Raw genomic sequence first — 21,806 nt, forward strand, 5'->3', positions numbered from 1 at the left:
CTTCCTTCCTTCCTTCCTCACCCCTCCTTCCTTCCCCCTTCCTTTTCCCTCCCTTCCTCCATTTTTCTTTCTCTCTCCCCCTTTTCCTTCCTTCCTTCCTTCTTTCCCTCTTTTCCTTCCTTCCTTTCTTCCTTCCCTCCCTCCATTCTTTCTTTCTCTCCCTCTTTTCCTTCCTTCCTTCCCCCTTCTTTCCTTCCTTTCTTTTTCCCTCCCTCCCTCCCTCCCTCCATTCTTTCTTTCTCTCTCTCTCTCTCTCTCTTCCTTCCTTCCTTCCTTTTCCCTCCCTCCATTCTTTCTTTCTTTCTCTCCCTTCCTTCCTTCCTTCCTCCCCTTCCTTTTCCCTTCTTTCCTTCCTTCCTTTTTCCCTCCCTCCGTTATTTCCTTCTTTCTCTCCCTCTTTTCCTTCATTCCTTCCTTCCCTTCTTCCTTCCTTCCTTTCTTCAACAAATAAAAAAAACTTACAAAGTATTAAATAGCAGCACCATATATTATTTATTTCACTGAAGACATGAGTTAGTTACAAGGTTCATACATTCCTGTCTTTGCAACGATTGTCTGGGAAGAGTTGGGGAAGACAATAAGCTACTGGATTCCTTCTTTCTTTCTTTCCCTCTTTTCCTTCATTCCTTCCTTCCTCCCGCCTCCCTCCTTCTTTTCCCCTCCATTCTTCCTCCTTTCCTCCCTTTCTTATGGGAGAGGTGTCTTCCTGGGAAAACTTCAAGAATGGCTTTGAAACGAGCCAGGAAATTCCTTCTCCAGAAAAGCAACGAAGACGTCTTCATTCATTGACCTAATATACGAAATAGTAAATAATATTATATTTATATGCCGCTTAAAAATATATATTCATATATATATATATATATATATATATATATATGCCGCTTTTTATCATCATGATAATATTATAAGATTACATATATACATATATAATAGAAAAATACATTATATATATATATATATATATATATGCTGCTTTTTATAATCATGACAATATTATAAAATTCTATATAAATATATTATAAAATATTCAATATATATTTATATGCTGCTTTTTATAATCACGATAATATTATAAGATTCTATATATACAATATAAATTTATACATATATATCTATATACTTCTTATAAAATATTATAAGATTATACACACACACACATATAATACAAATATGCATTATATACCTATTTATAGGCCACTTTTATAAATAAAAAAATATTGAGCCTCTTGTGCTTCCTTTATTTTATCAGTTTTATACTTATTTAGACAATGTTTTTGTCTCTCTCTCTCTCTCTCTATATATATATATATGATATTATAAGATGGATATATATATATATGATATTATAAGATGGATATATATATATATGATATTATAAGATGGATATATATATATATGATATTATAAGATGGATATATATATATATATATATATATATATATATATATATATATACATTCTATATATTTAGAGGCTGCTTTTTTATAATCATGAGAATAAGATTAAAGACACACACATACCAGTAAGTATTATGTCATTGCTACTATAGAAATGCCTAAGATGTAAGTCCCACTGGGAATCCCTCCCCAAAAGTTTATTCTCTTTTATTTTCAATTGGGAACATTTGGAGGGGGGGGGGGGAGAGTTGTATCCCAGGTATGGGCAAACCCAGGCCCAGGGTCTGGATGCGCCCTTTGGGCTCTTTTCTCGGGCCCTCCTCTCTCTTACCATCCTATCATCCCTCCCTCTCTTTCTCCCTCCTTCCTTCCCTTCCACCCTTTCATCCTCCCTTCCCTCTTTCCTCCCTCCTTCCCTCCCTCTTTCTCCTTCCTTCCTTCCCTTCCACCCTTTTGTCCTTCCTTCTCTCTTCCCTCCCTCCTCCCTTCCCTTCCATCCTTTTGTCCTTCCTTTCCTCCCTCCTTCCCTCCCTCTTTCTCCTTCCTTCCTTTTTCTCTTTCCTTCCTTCTCCCTTTCCTTCACTCTCTCCATTCCTTTTCACCCTTCCTTCTTTCCATCCTTCTCCTCCACCCTCTCTTCCTTCCTTTCTTCTCTTTTTCCTTCCTCCTATCCTCCTGGGAAATGTTTACCTGAGAGAAGAGAAGGTAGAGAGGGTGAACAGGAGAACCATGATTCAAGACGTTAAAGGATGTCCTATTGAGGAGGAGGGGGAAAACTGACTTTCTGCTACTCTAGAGACCAGGGCACAAGGGAGCAATGGGTTCAAATGGCAGGGAAAGAGATTGGACGGAAAAGAGTAGGAAGAATTTCCTAGAGAGTGGCATAGGCTGCCTCTAGTGTGGTGGAGTCTCCTCCTCTGGAGGCTTTTCCGCAGAGGGTGTCTATTGGGAGTGCTTTGGTGGTGCTATACTGCATGGCAGGAGGTTGGACTGGATAGCCCTTGGGGGTCTCTTTCAGCTCTAGGATTCTATATCAGGAGTAGGCACTTGGACTTAGGCGATCCCCAAGATGGGTGTACTGGCGGTGAGTGAGTCCGGTGAGTGAGTCCGTAGGTGACTGTGGAGCCTTATTCTAGATCTGCGTGTTCTCCACAGTGAGGACATTGGTTTCCAGGTGGAAGGCGGTCCCAGCCGGGGTTGGCTTGATGGCCATGTTTCTCTCTTTTGCCCTCCATTCCTGCCTCTTCAAATTCTACAGCACTGCTGGTCACAGCTGACCTCCAAGGGGGAGGATTTCCCAGTTCTCAGTGTCTATGGCAGAGTTTTAAATGTTGGCTTTGAGTCCATCTTTAAATCTCTTTTCCTGCCCACCAACATTCCCTTTTCCGTTCTTGAGTTTGGAGTAGAGCAACTGCTTTGATACAAGGTGGTCGGGAATTGGACATGTGGCCAGTCCAGCAGGAGTTGCATGTGAACTCTATAGATAGTCACGTTTTGCAGTCATATAGCAGGGTTGGGAGTACAATAGCTTTATAAGCAAGCTCCTTGGTATCCCTACAGATGTCCTGGTCCTCAAACACTCTCTGCTTCATTTAGAAAAAAGCTGCACTCACAGAGCTCAGGCAGTGTTGTATTTCAGTGTCAATGTTGACTTTTGTGGAGAGATGGCTGCCAAGGTAGTGGAAATGGTCAACATTTTCTAACGTTATACCATTAAGCAGTATTTGTGGCATTGCAGATGGGTTGGTTCCATCTTGCTTCCAGTGTCATCGGTTGGGAGCAACCCCCAGCACCAATCGCTGCTTTGAGATCAGAGTGAAGAGTGGGGCCATGAAAGCAGTTCCATCTTACCTCCAGTGTCATCAGTTGGGAGCCCCCCCCCCCCAGCACCAATGCTGCTCTGAGATCAGAGAGGGGCCATGAAGGCAGTTCCATCTTGCCTCCAGTGTCATCAGTTGGAAGCCCCCCCCCCCTCCAGCACCAATGCTGCTCTGAGATCAGAGTGAAGAGAGGGGCCAGGAAGGCAGTTCCATCTTGCCTCCAGTGTCATCAATTGGGAGCCCCCCCCCCTCCAGTACCAATGCTGCTCTGAGATCAGAGTGAAGAGAGGGGCAAGGAAGGCAGTTCCATCTTGCCTTCAGTGTCATCAGTTGGGAGCCTGCCCCCCACCCCACCAATGTTGCTCTGAGATCAGAGTGAAGAGAGGGGCCAGGAAGGCAGTTCCATTTTGTCTCCTGCACTGTGCTCATAATATAATATAATATAATATAATATAATATAATATAATATAATATAATATAATATAATATATATTGTATATACATATAGTATTGATAATATTATAATGCAATACAATATACTAATAGTAATATATTATAATTATATATTTTATATTAAATGTAATATTACTAATAATATTACAGTATAATGTTATAGTACAATGTAATATATAATATTAATATTGTGCTATGGTAATAATATCCCCTTCGAGGTGAGAATGTTGTGAATAGTGGGTTGTTGTAGGTTTTTCCGGGCTATATGGCCATGTTTTAGAGGCATTTTCTCCTGACGTTTCGCCTGCATCTATGGCAAGCATCCTCAGAGGTAGTGATGTCTGTTGGAACTAGGAAAAAGGGTTTATATATCTGTGGAATGACCAAGGTAAGAAAATAAATAAATAAATTGGTTGGTGTTTGCTGGACTTTGAGAGGCCGAGCTTCTCCTATGCTTCTGCAAAGGTGTTTAGTGTGTCTTGCAGGTCTTCTTCTGAATGCACACAGAGACGTTGTCATCAGCATATTGAAGTTCTAGGGTCAGGAGTAGGCAATATGGGGTCTCATGGATACATGTTTTCTCTCCCATCCAACATCTCATCCTGACCAAAGCCAACCCGTTTGGGATCCAAACTTTTCCTTCACTTTCTGCCCCAGAAAGAGAAAAGGAAGGGGAGGAAAGGGCAGGGAGGGGGCTTAGGGAGAACCCCCTCCCTCCCTCCCAGCCAACCCACCCCCTCCAGCCCACCATGCAGCCCCCAAGTTACAAAGTTTGCCCATGCCTGGTCTATCCCAAAGAATAGACCAAAATGTGGACATATTCTTATTCAAATGCCTAAATATTGGGACCCTCTCCTTTTCTCTTCTATTTTTGCGGCTTTGGCTACCTGTCTGCTCCTGGCATTTACCTGGAAGCTTTCCATCCTTGGTTTCTTTGCCAACTTTTACCCGTTGGACCCCTCTATCCAGGGACATCCTTTGGGTCCAATCCGGATCCCCGAGGCCTTTTCTGCAAGGAGAAACAAAAGGAGAAGTCGAAGGAAGCGCTTTAGTGAACCAATACAGATCGTTTCTGCAAAGTACAATCCGGAAGGGAGAATCGGAGTGGTAACTGCATTCAGAGGGCAAATGGGAAAACTCTTGCTAAGTGCACCTTTGTGTGCAAAATATTCGCGACACTATAAAAAAATAGAAAAAATAATATAAAAAATATATAATTAATATAAATATATGATCTAGAAAGGCGATCTAAAATATGATATACATATAAAATGTGAAATAAATATAAAAATAATCTAAGAATATCTTAAAATAATCTAAATATAATACAGAAAGGAGATCTAAAATATGGCGTGGATGAAAAATGTGAAATGAACATAAAAATAATATATAAAATAATATGATAATATAAAATGTATAAATATATTAGAATAACATAAATAGATAAAATATATGACATACATCCAATATGAAAACAATAGAAAATATACAAGTAAAATCAAATTTGAAATAAATATACAAAGAGACAAGAAATGTAAAAAGACAAGTCATATAAAATGTGAAATAAATATAAAAATAATATATAAATAATATAATATATAAATATATTAAAATAATATAAAATTATGTAAAATTAATATAGACAAGAGAGACAGAAAGCGTGTGAGAGAGGGAGTCCGTCTATTATTATTATTATTATTATTATTATTAACCACAAGCTGAGAAGAAAGGGCTTGCAATCCTGCGTGGCCCTTTTTGCCTGCAATGAGTCTACACTGACATATAATCCAGTTCCAATCAGATAATTCAGATTTTATATGGCAGTGTAGAAGGGGCCAGAGTTTCTGGAAGCCCAAGGCTGGATATATACATTGCTCTATATCCCAGGATCTGATCCCAGGTTCTCTACTTATCCCAGATTATCTGGCAGTGTAGGAAGTTGTAGTTTGACAAAGTCTCAGCAAACTACACCTCCCAAGGATTCAAAGCACGGAAGTGAAAGTGGTGTCAAACCGCACTAACTCGACAGTTTAGACGCAAAAACAAAACAGAAAAACAACGAAGAAGAAGAAAACAAGTATCCAAACAGCGCGCACAGTCTTTTGTGTAACTTTGTGGAACAAAAAGTCCAACTTTAGTATTTTTACTTATTATGTTTTTTGTACAAAATTCAAGCCAACTCTCCCAGCTCTGTTTTCAAACTCTGCCTGAGGCTGGAAGGAGGAAAGCCTTGGACTAAACCTGTGCCCAATAAATATATAAACAGACGTCTTGTTTCATTCTAGTTTTATAACAATTATTTTAAAAACCGGATCAGAAAAAGCCTGCTGTTCGGGAATCCCATTCGTTCCTGGATCGACTCTCGAAGGAAGGAGAAGTTAAAGTTTGGGGAACAACAAAGGATTCCCCCAGGCAGTAAGAAGCCACACCTTGAAACTGCTAGGCCATTAAATGCTAATCAAGGAGGCCAATGGAAACATTCACACCTACCTCCAACAGACAAGAATTCTTTCTCCCACCCTGGACATTCCACAGATGTCCCACAAACCCAATTTTCCTAGTTTCCAACAGACCTCACAACCTCTGAGGATGCCTGCCATAGATGCAGGCGAAACGTCAGGAGAGAATGCTTCTAGAACATGGCCAGACAGCCTAAGAAACACAGAACAACCCAGTTTGGGGAAAGTCAGAAAGCCCCTTCCTGGCTTTGCCTCTTGGGAGGCATCATAGAATCATAGAGTTGGAAGAGACCTCATGGGTCATCCAGTCTATCCCTCTGCCAAGAAGCGGGAAAATTGCATTCAAAGCACCCCCTCTGTTTAAAAGCTTCCAAGGAAGGAGCCTCCACCACACTCTGGGGCAGAGAGTTCCACTGCTGAACGGCTCTCACAGTCAGGAAGTTTTTCCTCATGTTCAGATGGAATCTACTGTCTTGTATTCTCGAAGGCTTTCATGGCCGGAATCACTGGGTTGTTGTAGGTTTTTTCGGGCTATATGGCCATGGTCTAGAGGCATTCTCTCCTGACGTTTCGCCTGCATCTATGGCAAGCATTCTCAGAGGTAGTGAGACCATGGCCATATAGCCCGAAAAAACCTACAACTCCTTTCTTGTAGTTTGAAGCCATTGCTCTGCATCCTAGTCTCCAGGGCAGCAGAAACCAATCTTGCTCCCTCCTCCCTATGACTTCCTCTCACATATTTATACATGGCTACCATGTCTCCTCTCAGCCTTCTCTTCTTCAGGCTAAACATACCCAGCTCTTTAAACCGCTCCTCATAGGGCTTGTTCTCCAGACCCTTGATCATTTTAGTCGTCCAGCTTGTCAATATCTCTCTTCAATTGTGGTGCCCAGAATTGGACACAATATTCGAGATGTGGTCTAACTAAGGCAGAATAAAAGGGTAGCATGACTTCCCTGGATCTGGACACTAGACTCCTATTGATGCAGGCCAAAATCCCATTGGCTTTTTTTGCCACCGCATCACATTGTTGGCTCATGTTTAACTTGTTGTCTAGGAAGACCCCAAGATCTTTTTCACACGCTCTCGAGCCAGGCATTGTCCCCCATTCTGTATCTGTGCATTTCATTTTTTTTCTGCCTAAGTGGAGTATCTTGCGTCCGTTGTTTTGAACACCAAACAGGCTTTGTTTTGAAAACAACCCCCCAATAAAGTCGCATGCCCGACTCCATTGGCTTTGAAAGATCACCCATGCTTTTCAAATGAGAGAGAAAGGAAGGCTTCCCAACTCTGGGAGGTTTCTATATCTGGAGGGAAGGCTTGGCCCCAATCGTTTTTGGTAGAGAAGGCTCCAGATCGGGTCTAACTCCCAGGATCTCCTTCCCTCTGCTGTCTGAGCGGCTGGCTGCAGTGACTCCCAATCTAGTCGACCCGGTCCAACAAGGTCGACTGGCTTTGGTCAGGTTGGAAAGGCAAGGCTTTATCGGCTCTCCCATCGAGCTGGGTGCTTTGTTGGTGAAGTCGCACCACACCTCTCTTTCCCTTGGCCCCCAAGTCCTCTCCAAAAGAACCCCAACACACCTCAGAGCTGGGCCCAAAGCTCACACAGCAAATCCCGACAGGGAGAAACGTGCTGAGGCAATCTATCCACAGGAAATAATGCACAGTTCTAGGATGGGTTTGAAGAGATGCCCCGTTAAGGAAGGAAGCTTCCTTTCCTGCTAGGACACAGATTAGGGGGTTCAGATTGCAAGGAAAGGGATAGACTTCAACATTAGGAAGCACTTCCTGATCCTCGAAGCTTTTTGACGGTGCTTTGGGGTCTCCTTCAGTGGAGGTGGATGGCCATCTGTTGGGAGGGCTTGGATGGTGTCTTCCTGCATAGAAGGAGGCTGGACTGGATAGCCTGTGGGGTCTCTTCCAACTCTAAGATAGAATTATTATTATTATTATTATTATTATTATTATTATTATTATTGTTCAACCTTAGAGCTGGAAGAGAGTCTTGGAGTCTCCTCCAGTGGAGGAGGGTGGCAATCTGTTGGGAGGGCTTGGATGTTATCTTCCTGCATAAAAGGGGGCTGGACTGGATAGCCCGTGGGGTCTCTTCCAACTCTAGGATAGAATTGTTGTTGTTGTTGTTGTTGTTCTTCAGTCTTAGAGCTGGAAGAGAGTCTTGGAGTCTCCTTCAGTGGAGGTGGATGGCTATCTGTTGGGAGGGCTTGGATGGTGTCTTCCTGCATAGAAGGGGGCTGGGCTGGATAGCCTGTGGGGTCTCTTCCAACTCTAGGTTAGAATTATTATTATTATTATTATTATTATTATTATTATTATACCCCCAAGGGCAATCCAGTCCACACCCTTTCTATGCATTATTATTATTATTATTATTATTATTATTATTATTATTAAATCCTAGAACTGGAAGAGAGGCTTGGAGTCTCCTTCAATGCAGGTGGATGGCCATCTGTTGGGAGAGCTTGGGTGGTGTCTTCCTGCATAGAAGAGGGGTGGACTGGCTAGCCCGTCGGGTCTCTTCCAACTCTAGGATAGAATTATTATTAGTATTATTAGTATTATTATTAGAAGCCACAACAAGATGAGTCCACAGCAGACACTCTGCTGACTGTTGTATTGGATCACACGTCGGACACTTTCCAAGTGTCTAGGACTGTGTGATGTATCTGCGAATAATGCGTGCAGATCCCAGTAAGGTGGCCTTTTGCAGCTGGCAGATGGTAATCTTGTCAGCGCTGATTGTGTTTAAGTGCAGGCCAAGGTCTTTAGGCACTCCACCCAGTGTGCCGATCACCACTGGGACCACCTTGACTGACTTGTGCCAGAGTCTTCGCAGTTCGATCTTTAAATCCTCATATTGTGTCAGCTTTTCCAGTTGTTTCTCTTCAATCCTGCTGTCACCTGGGATTGCAACATCCACGATCCACACTTTATTATTATTATTATTATTATTATTATTATTATTATTAAATCCTAGAGCTGGAAGAGAGTCTTGGAATCTCCTTCAGTGCAGGTGGATGTCCAACTGTTGGGAGGGCTTAGATGGTGTCTTCCTGCATAGAAGGGGGCTGGACTGAATAGCCTGTGGGGTATCTTCCAACTCTAGGAGATGATGATGATTATTATTATTATTAGATCCCAAGGGCTAGCCAGTTCAGCCCCTGCCTATGCATTGTTGTTGTTGTCGTCGTCGTCGTCGTCGTCGTCGAGGGGTTTCATGGCCGGAATCACTGGGTTGCTGTGCGTTTTCCGGTCCGTCTGGCCATGTTCCAGAAGCATTCTCCCCTGACCTTTTGCCCACATCTATGGCAGGCATCCTCAGAAGTTGTGAGGTCTTATGGAAAGTAGGCAAGTGAGATTTGTATACCTGTGGAATAACATCCAGGGTAGGTAGGAGGAAGAACTCTTGTCTGAAGCAGGTGTGAAGGTTGCAACTGGCCACCTTGATTAGAACTAAATGGCCTTGCACCTTCAAAGTCTGGCTGCTTCCTGCCTGGGGGGAATCCTTGGTTGGGAGGTGTTAGCTGGCTTTGATGATTTCCTGTCTGGAATTCCCCTGTTTTTTTAGCTTTGTTTTTTTTTTTATTTACTGTCCTGATTTTAGAGTTTTTTAAAATACTGGTAGCCAGATTGTATTCCTTTTCATGGTGTCCTCCTTTCTGTTGAAATTGTCCACATGCTTATTGTGGATTTCAGTGGCTTCTCTGTGTAGTCTGACATGGTGGTTGTTAGCATGGTGGGGCATGTCTGTGTTCTCAAATAATATGCTATGTCCAGGTTGGTTCATCAGTTTCTTTACTATGGCTGACTTCTCTGGTTGAATCAGTCTGCAGTGCCTTTCATGTTCCTTGATTTGTGTTTGGGCGAGTTGGGTAGACTTGTTCACAGCTGCATGGTATACGGTAGACACCTGCAGAGGTGAGAGGATCCCTCTTGTTCTTTGCTGAAGGTAGCATTTGTTGGATTTCCTTAGTGAGTGTGTAGATAGTTTGTAGGTTGTGTTTCTCCCTCAGCTTCCCTATGCTGTCAGTGGTTCCCTTGCTGTATGAGAAGAACCCATTTCCTCTGGGTGGATCTTTGTCCTTACTCTCATGGCTTGTTCTTGGCCTGTTGGATGTTTTGTTTTGGGGCTCTGGTGATTGATGGATTCGAGCCCTCCCTATCCCAAAAGTGACCTTCTCTCAGAATCCACTTGGGCTGGGAGCTGTCCCACTCTGGGTCTTGCTTGCCCTGATGCTGTTCCTGAGCTCCTTGCCCAATAATGTCTCACTTCCAGACCACGGAGATGGTGCAGTGGTGGCCAGCAATGTCCTCCTGAATGCCATTGTGTTAGTGCAGTTATAGGCAAACCAGATCCGGGGCCAGATGGGGCTTGTTGGACTCTTTTTCTCAGGCCTGCCTCTCTCTCTCCATCCTATCCTATCCTATGATAACCTATGATATTCCTTCCTTCCTTCTCTCTCTTTCCTTCCTCCTTCCCTCCCTTTGTCTTTACTCTTGTGGCTTGTTCTTGGCCTTGCAGCTCTTCTAATGTCTGTGGTGGAGCATCCATTGGACTGTGTAGCCCAGTTGTAGATGGGGGTGAAATGTCAGGAGAGAATGCTACTGGAACATGACCATACAGCCCGGAAAACTCACAGCAACCCATTAGTATTATTAGTGAGGCTGGTGGGGACGGGAAGCAGAGCCTTCTCAGTGGTGGCCCCCCACCTGTGGAATTCACTCCCGGGGGAAATCAGAACAGCACCAACCCTCCTCTCCTTCAGGAGGAGGGTGAAGACATGGCTGTGGAACCAGGCCTTTGGGCAACCAGGCAATTAGACAATGACAACCAAATAAGACAATCAGATGTGTAAGATCGGCAGGATTGTCGAAATGGAACCAAAAACAGATCTTTGAGTTAATGTACACTGATGGATAGGAGGAAGATCCAGGTTTGTATTGTTTTACTGATTTTATCATTTTACTGATTTTATTGGATAATGTTGAATTGTGGGAATTTGTACTGTTATATTTTTGTGATGATTGTTTGTGTAGCAGGCGTCTAAGTGCGCCTTGCAGCTGTAAGCCGCCTGGGTCCCCTTCGGGGTGAGAAGGGCGGGGTACAAGAACCCCAAATAAATAAATAAATAAATAAATAAATATTATTATTAGTATTATTATTAGTATTATTAGTATTATTATTAGTATTACTAGCCGTCCCCTGCCACGCGTTGCTGTGTCCCAGTCTGTGTATATGTGTTTTGTGTGTGTGTATATGTGTATATGTGTGTGTGCATATATATGTGTGCTTTTGTGCATGCGTTGTAATGTATTTTTTGTTTTTTTGGCATTTTAAGTCTCTTCTGCTGTGTTTTTCAGTGTTTTTATGAGTGATGGTCACTCGTTGTCCTGATAGGTGTATTGTGTCCAAATTTCGTGTCAATTCGTCAAGTGGTTTTTGAGTTATGTTAATCCCACAAACGAACATTACATTTTATTTATATAGATTAGGATTATTCGAATTATTATTATTAGTGTTATTAGTATTCTATCCTAGAGTTGGAAGAGAGGCGAAGAAGAGGAGAGCTGTGTAGCTGGAAGGGAATGCCCATTCTATCCAGGGAAGGAGGTCAAACCTACCAAAGGGAGGGGGCTCCTGTCAATCAACCCCAGGGGCTGGGGCACCGTCCAGCTTGAACGCACGCCCTTCTTGTATCCGGAGACACGTTTTCTCAATTTGAGCGCCGTCTCCTTTACCTTCTTGGGTTTCAATTAGAGAGAGAGAAGGAAAAAAGGAACGAGAGAAGGAGGGGATGGTCTCCAAGCAAGGGAGAAAGAGAGAAAGCAAGGAAGAACCCCAGGGAGGGGAGGCTGGGAGATCGTAGCCAAGGGGGCGCTTTCGGGGTTCAAACCACCCCAAAATGTATCGTCGACGGCTTTCATGGCCTGAATCACTGGGTTGTTGTGTGTTTTCTGGGCTGTATGGCCATCTTCCAGAAGCATTCTCTCCTGACGTTTCGCCTGCATCTATGGCAGGTGTCAGGTATCTCAGGAGTCTTCTATGAAGGATGACGCAGAGAAGCACAAGGGGTGAAGATATCATATATCTTTATGGTTTGGAATACAAGAGTCTCGCACTGCTGGCCTCCTATCTAGGCCTAACTACGATGTCATAAATCACTCAAGAATCTTGGTGCCTGGAGGTTGCCCCTTTCCACATTCCAGAGCCCAGTTTTCCTCCCACCTTTGGGCAATTGAGTTTTATGGCTGGTTCATATGCCCTGTCCTCCCTTTTGGCCCATGGCCATGTGCTCTGTGTCAAAGTGGCTGAGCTAGAGATCATGACAGCAGGCAAACTCAGAGGTTGTAAGGTCCTCACAACTTCTGAGGATGCCTGCAATAGATGCAGGAGAAACGTCAGGAAAGAATGCTTCTGGAACATGGCCATACAGCACGGGAAAACACACAACAACCCACCCCCAAAATCTTTCAGGTCAAAAAATAAACGTGGTTTACTCATGAAGCTTAACTGGCTAACCAAATCCTCCCCCCCACCCCCAGCCCCCCCGCCAATGAGAAGCAAAAATTAGAGTCCCTCCAGAATTGCAAGCACATCTCAAAGCCAACCTTAAAAACTCTGGCATAGACACTGAGAACTGGGAAGCCCTGGCCCTTGAGCGCTCCAGCTGGAGTTCAGCTGTGACCAGCAGTGCTGTACAATTTGAAGAGACAGGAATGGAGGGCAAAAGAGAGAAGCCCAGTACAGCTATCTTGGAAGACAATTCTACTCTGACAACGAGGGATCGCCTAACGACAACAATGATAATTCACACTATCTTTACTAATCTTTCTACCAATTGCAATAGCAGCAATAGCTGTCATGGTGGAAGCCACCAAGTTGGTCTACCTGCAGCTGGGGGGGGGGGGGGGGGAGTGACCTGAATTGCAGGTGAAAACTGTGGAAACTGAGGTGTCTCCCACTGCTTAATCTAATCCAGCGTTTCTCAACCTTCCCCTTAATACAGTTCCTCATGTTGTGGTGACCCCCAACAATAACATTATTTTCGTTGCTACTTCATAAGTGCCATTTTGCTACTGTTATGAATCCTCTGATATGCAGGATGGATTTTCATTCACTGGACCAGATTTGGCACAAATATCCGATATGCCCAAATTTGAATACTGGTGAGGTTGGGGAGGGATTGATTTTGTCATTTGGGAGTTGTAATTGCTGGGATTTATAGTCCACCTAAAATCAAAGAGCTTCCTGAACTCCGCCAATGATGGGATTGAACCAAAGTTGCCACACAGAACTCCCATGACCAATAAAAAATACTGGAAGGGTTTGGTGGACATTGAGTTTGGGAGTTGTAGTTCACCTACACCCAGAGAGCACTGCGGACTCAAACAAAGATGGATCTAGACCAAACTTGGCATGAATACTCAACATGTCCAAATGTGAACACTGGTGGAGTTTGGAGAAAATAGACCATTTGGAAGTTGCAGTTGCTGGGATTTATAGTTTACCTACAATAAAAAGAACCTTCGAAGCCCACCATAGAATTGGGCCAAACTTCTTCTGATGGTCTCTGGCCACACCTCTGACACCCCCTTGCAATCCCCCCTCCCCCAGTCCCAGTCTGACCCCAGATTGAGAAACACTGATTAATCCAAGCCCTGCCAAGGAAACAATGGAACAAGAGCAAATAGAAGAAGCTGCGTCAGTGTTAGACCCTGGACTTCATATGAACAAGACTGTGTCTGATGACCAAGTGAAAGCTCAATGAGAGCAAAATCCACAGGCTCCATTGCCTGGATAATGTATCTCCTGTCAATAAGAAGATGTACCTAAGTTTTCAACCCAAATGGTTCAGCAGTTTTCCCTGGTTAGCCTACTCATTGCATGTACAACATGTGCTTTGTAAGTATGGTGTGGGGTTTGGAAGAGAAGTTGGGGGTAAAGGCGCTCATCAGAAGCTTGGTGCATGGGTTGCTGAACTATTTCTGCGATGGGAAAATGCAACAGAAGTTTTCAATAGACACCAACAAACAGAGTCCCATCAGAACAATTTGTGCTTGGCTGAAAACTTCTTGCTAATTCACAGTGGAAAATTTTAATTGGTCATGTGAAAAAGGAAATAAGAAGAAAGCATGAGAAATCAGAAAGAAACTTCTGCCACTTGTGGAAACTATTATCCTTTGTGGCCAAGAACTGGCTGAAAGAGGGAGCAATGATTCAGGACCCATTACCTCTGAATGGTAATGGTGGTATTTTAAGGCCTTGTTGAGATTTCATGCCAGATCAGGAAACAGAAGAAGCAAAGAAAAGAGGAAGGGGGGGGAGGATTTGGAGGAGAAATGGAGATAGTGGAGGGGGAGAAAGAAGTGGATGAGTGGAGAAGGAGGAGGAGGAGAAGGAGAGGAGGAGGAGAGGAGGAAAGAAGAAGAAAAATGGTAGAGGAAAATAAGGAAAAGAAGAAGGGGGGGAGGAGAAATAAGAGAACAAGGATAGCTAGAAGAAGAGGAGGAGGAGGAGGAGGAGGAGGAGGAGGAGGAGGAGGAAGAGGAGGATAAGGAGAAGAGGAAGAGGATGAGGATTGATAGAGGAAAAAGAAGAAGAAGGGGAAAGAGGGAAAGGAGGAAAAGAAAAACGGTAGAGAAAAGAAGAAAAATAAGGGGGAGGAGCAGAAGAAGAGGAGGAAAGTGGTGAAGGAGGAGAAAGAAGAGGAGGAGAAGGAGAAAGAAAAGGAGGAAGATGATAACTGTTATAAGAGAAAAAGATAAGGAAGAAGAAGGGTAGGAGAGGAAGAAGCTTGATAGAGGAGGAGGAGAAAAGATGATTGTTAGAAGAGGAAGGAAGAAGAGGAGGACAGTAAGAGGAGGATTGATAGAGGAAAAAGAAGAAAAGGGGGAGAAGAAGAGGATGAAAGAAGAAGAGGAGGAGAAAGAAGAGAAGGAGAAAGTAGAGGAGGAAGAGGATGATTGTTAGAAGAGAAAGAAGAATATAAGGAAGAAGAACAGTAGGAAGAGAAGAGGAAGAGATGGATTGATAGAGAAAAAAGAAGAAAAGGAGAAGGAGAGGATGAAAGAAGAGGAGAAGGTAGAGGAGGAAGAGGATGATTGTTAGAAGAGAGAGAAGAAGGTAAGGAAGAAGGATAGGAAGAGAAGAGGAAAAGGAGGTGGATTGTTAGAGGAAAAAGAAGAGAAACAAGAAGAAGGGGAGGAGAAGAGGAGGAAAGAGGAAGAGGAAGAGGAGAAAGAAGAGGAGGAGGACTGCTAGAAGAGAAATACAATAAGAAAGAAGAAATGGAGGAGAATGAGAAGAGGAGGAGGAGGAGGAGATGATGAAAGAAAAAGAGGAAGAGGAGAAAGAAGAGGAAGAAGACGAGGATTGTTAGAAGAGAAAGAAGAAGATAAGGCAGAAGGGGAGGGGAGAAGAGGAGGATGATGATTGGTTTAGGAAAAACAATAAAAATAAGAAGAAGTGGAGAAGGAGAAGAGGAGGAAAGAAGAAGTGGAAAAGGAGAAGAGAAAGAAGGGGGGAGGAGGAAAGAAGAAAATTGGTAGATGAAAAAGAAGAAAAATAAGTGGAGGTAGGAGAAGAAGAGGAAGATAGAAGGAGAAGAGAAGGAGGATTGCTGGAAGATAAGGAGGAAGAAGGGAAGGGGAAGGAGTAGATGAGGAGGAGTTGTTGTTTAACCCCCCCCCCTTAAAAAAAGAGATTATCTGCTTAATAGGAGGCTCCAGCTCTTTAGACAACATTAAAATCCTTCTGAAAATTTGGTGCCAGGGAATTGGTATGCTTTGGGGTTTGGGACAAATCTATTACCAGAAGGCTTCTGCTGGTATTTCTGCTGTAGATTCAAATGTCATTGGGCTGAACTGGAAGGACTCTGCGATGATGTGTGCTGGGTTTGAGTATTGGACCGCAACCCTGGGGTTCAAATCCCTACTGGGTCATGAAACCTGCTGGATGACCTTGGGCATGTCACAATCTCTTGGCCTCCAGGCATCTTCTGAATTAATCTTACCAAGGTCAGAGTCACCACAGAGCTGTAAGGGACTACCAGGGCCATCTAGACCAACCCCCTGCCAGGCAAAAATACACAATTCAAGCGCAGAAAGGACTTGAAGGCACACTAGAGCAACAACCAGGAGTGAGACGAGTGCACGCAAACTCTTTTCATGCTCATTATAAGAAACCCTGGTTTTGAGACATCAAAATGCATGTCTTTGTGATGGGTGTATAGACAGACACACATCTCGGAGTCAACTCAGCACACACAAATGCACAGGTCCCTTTATCTCATGGCTGGGTTATCCACCCCATGCTCCTCAGAGACTTCTACAAGTGAACTCATTCTGGATTGCAGCCCAAGACATTTTTGAAATGATGGTGAAATTCTTTGCAGAGTTTGCACATCATCATCATCATCATCATCATCATCATATTAATAATAGCTCTAATAGGCCTCTATCCTGCCCCCTCCCCCCAAAATGTCTTGTGGCCTGTTTAAAAGTGTGGAAAGATTAATTTCAGGGTGCATCTATTCTACACTGTAGAATGAGTGCAGTTGACCTCACTGGGTCAATGCTATGAAATCCTGGGAGTGGTCATTCTACAAGGTTAGTAGCCTTCTCTGCCATGCAATGCTGGTGGCTCACTAAACTACTACTCCCATTGTTCCGTAGCATTGTGCAAGAGCCAGTCAATTGAAATCAAACTGCATTCATTCTACCATCTTCAGGGTAAGCTTTCCTGGCCCAAAGCCTACTCAACTAGACAGAATCAGCTTCTTCTATGCTGCCATATAATCCAAAATATCAAAGCAGATAATTCACATGACCTAGTTTGAACTGGATTCTATGAGTCTACACTGCCATATAATCCAATTCAATGCAGATAATGTGGATTTTTATATGGCAGTGTAGAAGGGGGCTGCCTTCACTTTTGAAACAATGGATGGGGCTCACCAAGGCCAGATATAACTATAGATCTATTTATTTATTTGTTTGTTTTTTTGTTTATTTATTTATTTTTATTCCACTTTTCTCCCATGGGTGGGACTTAAAACAGCAAACAATGATTAAAATAACATAAATTACATGACACAAAAGTAACGTACAACTGATAAACAGATAGCACAATTACATAAACCATAGACAACAAAGTTAATAAATACAAGATGTTCCACTTAAATTCCCTGGGCTTCAGGCCACTGAGGTCGTCCATAAAAATATATATATTTAAAATCCTAAAGCTCTGTTTGTTTATGCCGTATATATGCCTCATTAATATGCCTTACCAGTCACAGCCTGAACATTTCCCATTGTAGGTTATTGGGAAAGGCCTGCTTCCACATGACGGTTCTGACCTGTGCACGAAAGGCTGATTTGATTGCACCTCTTTGGGAAGGGAGTTCCAGAGCTGCAGGGCCACCACCGAAAAGGCCATCTCTCTCATTCCCACCAACCGTGCTTGTGACAGCAGTGGGACCTCTCCTGATGATCTTAGGGCTTGTGTGGGATGGAGGAAATGTGGTCCGTCAAGTAGGCTGGGTTTTAGGGCTTTATAGACTAAAGACAGCACCTTGAATTGTGCTCAGAAACAAACTGGGAGCCAGTGTAGCTGCTTCAGGAGTGGAGTAGTTCTTTCCCTATATCCTGCCCCCATAAGCAGTCTGGCCACTGATCTTTGAACCAGTTGAAGTTTCTGAATGCTCTTCTGGGGCAGTCCCACATAGAACGCATTACAGTAATCTAGTCTGGATGTGATAAAGGCGTGTACTACCATGGCCAGATTGGTCTTTTCAAGGTCAGCACAACTGGCACACAGGTTTTAACTGTGCAAAGTCCCTCCGGGCCACTGCCAACACCTAAAGTTCCAGGGTCAGCGCTGAATCCAGGACTGCGAAACTATGCCTTCAGGGGGAGTGTGACCCCATGTAATACAGATTGCAGCCCAATACCCTGATCAGCCCTATGACTGACCATTAAGTACCTCTGTCTTGTCTGGATCCAGTGTCAACTTGTTTGTTCTCATCCAGTCCATCACAGCTGACAGACACCAGTTTGGGGTCAGAATGGCAACTTTGGCATCAGGTGGAAACAAGTAATAGAGTTGGGTGCCATTTCCATACAAATGGCACCGGGCCTCTGGATGATCTCTCCCAGCGGTTTCATGTAGATGTTAAACAACATGGGGGGCAGTATTGAACCCTGTGGGACCCCACAGGACAAATGCTATGGGGTTGAGCAGGAATCCCCCAGCACCACCTTCTGGATCCGACCCTCTAGGAAGGAACAGAACCACTGTAACACTGTGCCTCCAAGCCCCATTCCCACTAGGCAGTCCAGAAGGATACCATGGCTGATATTATCAAAAGCTACTGAGAGGTCTAAGAGAACCAGGAGAAGATCATTACGTAGATCATCCACCAAGGCAATCAATGCTGTCTCAATTCCATGGCCAGGCCTGAAACCAGACTGGGATGGATCTAGATAATCCATTTCATCTGGAGTTGCAAGGCCACCACATGTTCCAGAACCTTGCCCAAAAGGGGAAGATTTAACAGTGGCCTAACGTTGTTCATTATTGAGTGATCAAGGGGTGGCTTTTTCAAAATAGACCTTACAATCGGAGAGAGCTGAAAATATGGCTCTTCATGCAGGCCTTTGATAAAAGCTAAGACATTAGCTAAACTAGAGGACCAAACAAATTGATATTGACTAGCAATTGAACTTTACTTGTACTTTGGCTGTGGCTGAGATATTTAATGTGGCTGTATTGCCCATTTTGCTTTTTTTGAGTATTTTATTTAAATTGAGTTGAGTTTTATCTTTTGTAAGTGTTGTTTTGTTGTTAATTGATATTGTTATTGTTATAAATGTTGAGATGGTGATGGGATATAAAAAAGGGCCGCTTGACCAGGGACCACTCTCCAACATTAGTACCAAAAGAGTTACGAATCAGTTTTCAGTCAACTTTAGATTCACTTTCGTTCTTTGGGGTGTTGATTCAGAAAATTGCATTGGATAGACCACATCAGCTCTAGTTTCTGATGCAGAACATATGCCATCCAGTAGTCACCATCTGCTCACCCACAGAAAACCATATTTAACAATCTAGAGCTGATGTGGTCTATCCAATGCAATTTTCTGAATGGCACAAAAAAGAGTGGACCTGGAAGGCATTGAACAGGCTGTGCTTTGGTACCACGAGCTATCTTTAAGAAATGGGGCTACAAAGTGGCCGTCCTGAGTCCCCTCTCGGGGTGAGAAGGGCGGGTTACAAATGCAGGAAATAAATAAAGTGGAGTCCATGACATGTGAGTGCAGAGAAGAGAAAACCACAGATCACCTACTACAATGGAACCTGAGCCCTGCTGCATGCACAATGGAGGACCTTCTCACAGCGACATCAGAGGCACTCCAAGTGGCCAGTTGCTGGTCAAAGGACATTTAGCACAATGCCATTTTTTAAACTTTGTGTTTTTAAATGCATTTTAACTATACCCTCAACTTGTGATTAACTGCAAATATATTGTTTTATATGATTTAAAACTGTTTTAATGTATTTTATAACTATTTAAATATTTGGAATTGTACATATCCTATAGCTTCATATGGTTGCCTACTTGTAAGCCACCTTGAGTCCCCTCCAAGGTAGAGAAAGGCGGGGTAGAATTGCCATAAATAAATAAACTTGCTTCTGACACGATAAATAAACAGCACCCCAAATAACCCCAGGAACAGACCTAAAAACAAAGACAACAAGAAAAAATATATTTGGTTTGGTTGTTTTATTATCCATGGATTTTGTTAATGCTCAGCATAATAAGAGGGTTTCATGAGACCAGTAGCTCTTGTTGCAACGATGTAGTAACGGTGAGGTCGCGGACCATATTTTAGTTCTTGTGGTCCATGGACCACAGGTTTGGAACCATTGGTATAGACTCATATAATACCATGAAACTGCATTATATGGCAGCATAGATGCAGCCAGAGTAATAATGGGCCCCAGCCCAGCTAAGGACAGCTGCTGGATGTGAACTGAAATGACTGGGCTCTCCTTCAGAAGAAAAGGGCAAGCAGGCATGTGCCCGAGTGTTGTTCTGGATATAGCAAGGCCTCCCTGCCACCCACTTCCCCACCCAGATTGAGATCTGATCTCCCTCCTCGAAGATGCCTTGATATGTGTGAATGCCAGGGAGGGAGGGGAGAGGTAGAGGAGATCTGATCAGGTGCCACATTCCAGCCTTGGCTTCATATTCCTGTTCCTGGTGTGCCAAGTGTCAGTGCTGCTGCCTCTGGACCCATGGAGCTGTCCTTGGGTCGCTTCCTGCCCTTCCTGGCCGAACCTTAACTGACACAAGGAAGTCCCAGAGACCCCTGGCTCTGAGCTTCTGGAAGGAAAATGTGACACTGAGAGAAAGAAGGGGGGAAACACACACATAGCAACTCCTAACAGGGAAGGAGTCAGGCCTTGTTGGTTCCTTGCATCTGTTCAGTGCCGGGACTCACCTCCAAGCAGCGCCTCTCACTTACAACCTGTCCCAAGGCCAAAAAACAGCACCTGTTTCTTCCTAGCAGAGCTCATAAAATCTGACTTGGAAGACGCCCAGCGCTGGTGGGTTTGCTGGTTTCAGATGGGGAGACAGGCAGTGCGGGTGCCTTTTTTTTTTAATGAGGGAGATCACAAAAAGTGTGAGCTCCCTTTGGACCTGCCCCCTTCCTTCTCTTGAGCTCAGATGTCTGGCCATCTGTTCCTATATACATGTGTGTGTGTATGTATATGTATGTGTCTCTGTGTGTGTGTTGTGTATACACTAGCTTGGGTACCCGGCAGTGCCCAGGTTATTTGAAAAAGGCATTGTTTGTTTTGGGGTGTTCGGTAATATCATTTAGTTAATTAGTAACACTATTTATTAGGAAAAAAACCAGAATGTGATTTTGTTTTTTATGAATACTCCCATTAGAAAATACATAACGATGTGGGTGAACTACAATTCCCAGAATCATGGGTCAATCCACCCCAAACCAGGCCTGTGTGCACAGTTGGCCATGTTGAGTCTGTGTGCCAAGTTTGGTCCAGATCTGTCGTTGTCTAGGTTCAGTGCTCTCTGGATAAGGGTAAACTACCACTCCCAGATTTCCAGGGCAATCACCCCCAAACCCAGCCAGTATTTACAGTTGGCCATGTTGGGTCTGTGTGCCAAGTGTGGTCCAGATCCATCATCAGCTCGGTTGAGTGCTCTTGGGAAACAGGTGAACTACACCTCCCAAAATCAAAGTCATTTCCCCCAAATCCCTGCAGTATGTTCATTTGATCATGGGGCTTCTCTGTGGCAAGTTTGGTCCCAGTCCATTGTCGGACCTCCAGTCTGTTCAGTTGCTGATCAATGTCTCTGTGTTTGCTATGCACCATAGGAAAAGGTGAAGGGAGAGGCAGTGGACAGGGTCATGCGAATTCTACACAAGGAACCCTGGGATGCTTGCCTGTAGTGGAGGAAACACATCAAATCTAGGATGAAATTCTCAGCGAGTGAAAGCATTCCTTGGGTGGTGAAAGCATTCCTTGGGTGGTAGGCCGTAGACTTTGTGGAGGACATTGGCAGCGTTTGGGCTACATGTTCATGGTGCTAGCTATCACCAGCAATGTCAGTTGAGGGAG

At 43.7% G+C, this 21,806-nt stretch overlaps 1 long non-coding RNA gene across 2 annotated transcripts in view; it reads right to left on the reverse strand.

Moving 5' to 3' along the window:
• Nucleotides 1-468: 468 nt before the first annotated feature.
• LOC137097889 (uncharacterized) overlaps nt 469-21,806 on the reverse strand; it is a 29,550-nt gene continuing 8,212 nt past the window's right edge. Inside the window, exons 2-3 of one of the 2 annotated variants that reach the window (XR_010910500.1) lie at nt 4,561-4,682; nt 469-790 (exon numbers count right to left, since the gene is read on the reverse strand). This is a non-coding gene — a long non-coding RNA (uncharacterized lncRNA). The remainder of the gene's footprint in view (nt 791-4,560; nt 4,683-21,806) is intronic. The other variant, XR_010910499.1, reaches the window with a different exon arrangement.

Source organism: Anolis sagrei, chromosome X (assembly GCF_037176765.1).
Source record: "Anolis sagrei isolate rAnoSag1 chromosome X, rAnoSag1.mat, whole genome shotgun sequence".
Lineage (NCBI taxonomy): Eukaryota > Metazoa > Chordata > Lepidosauria > Squamata > Dactyloidae > Anolis > Anolis sagrei.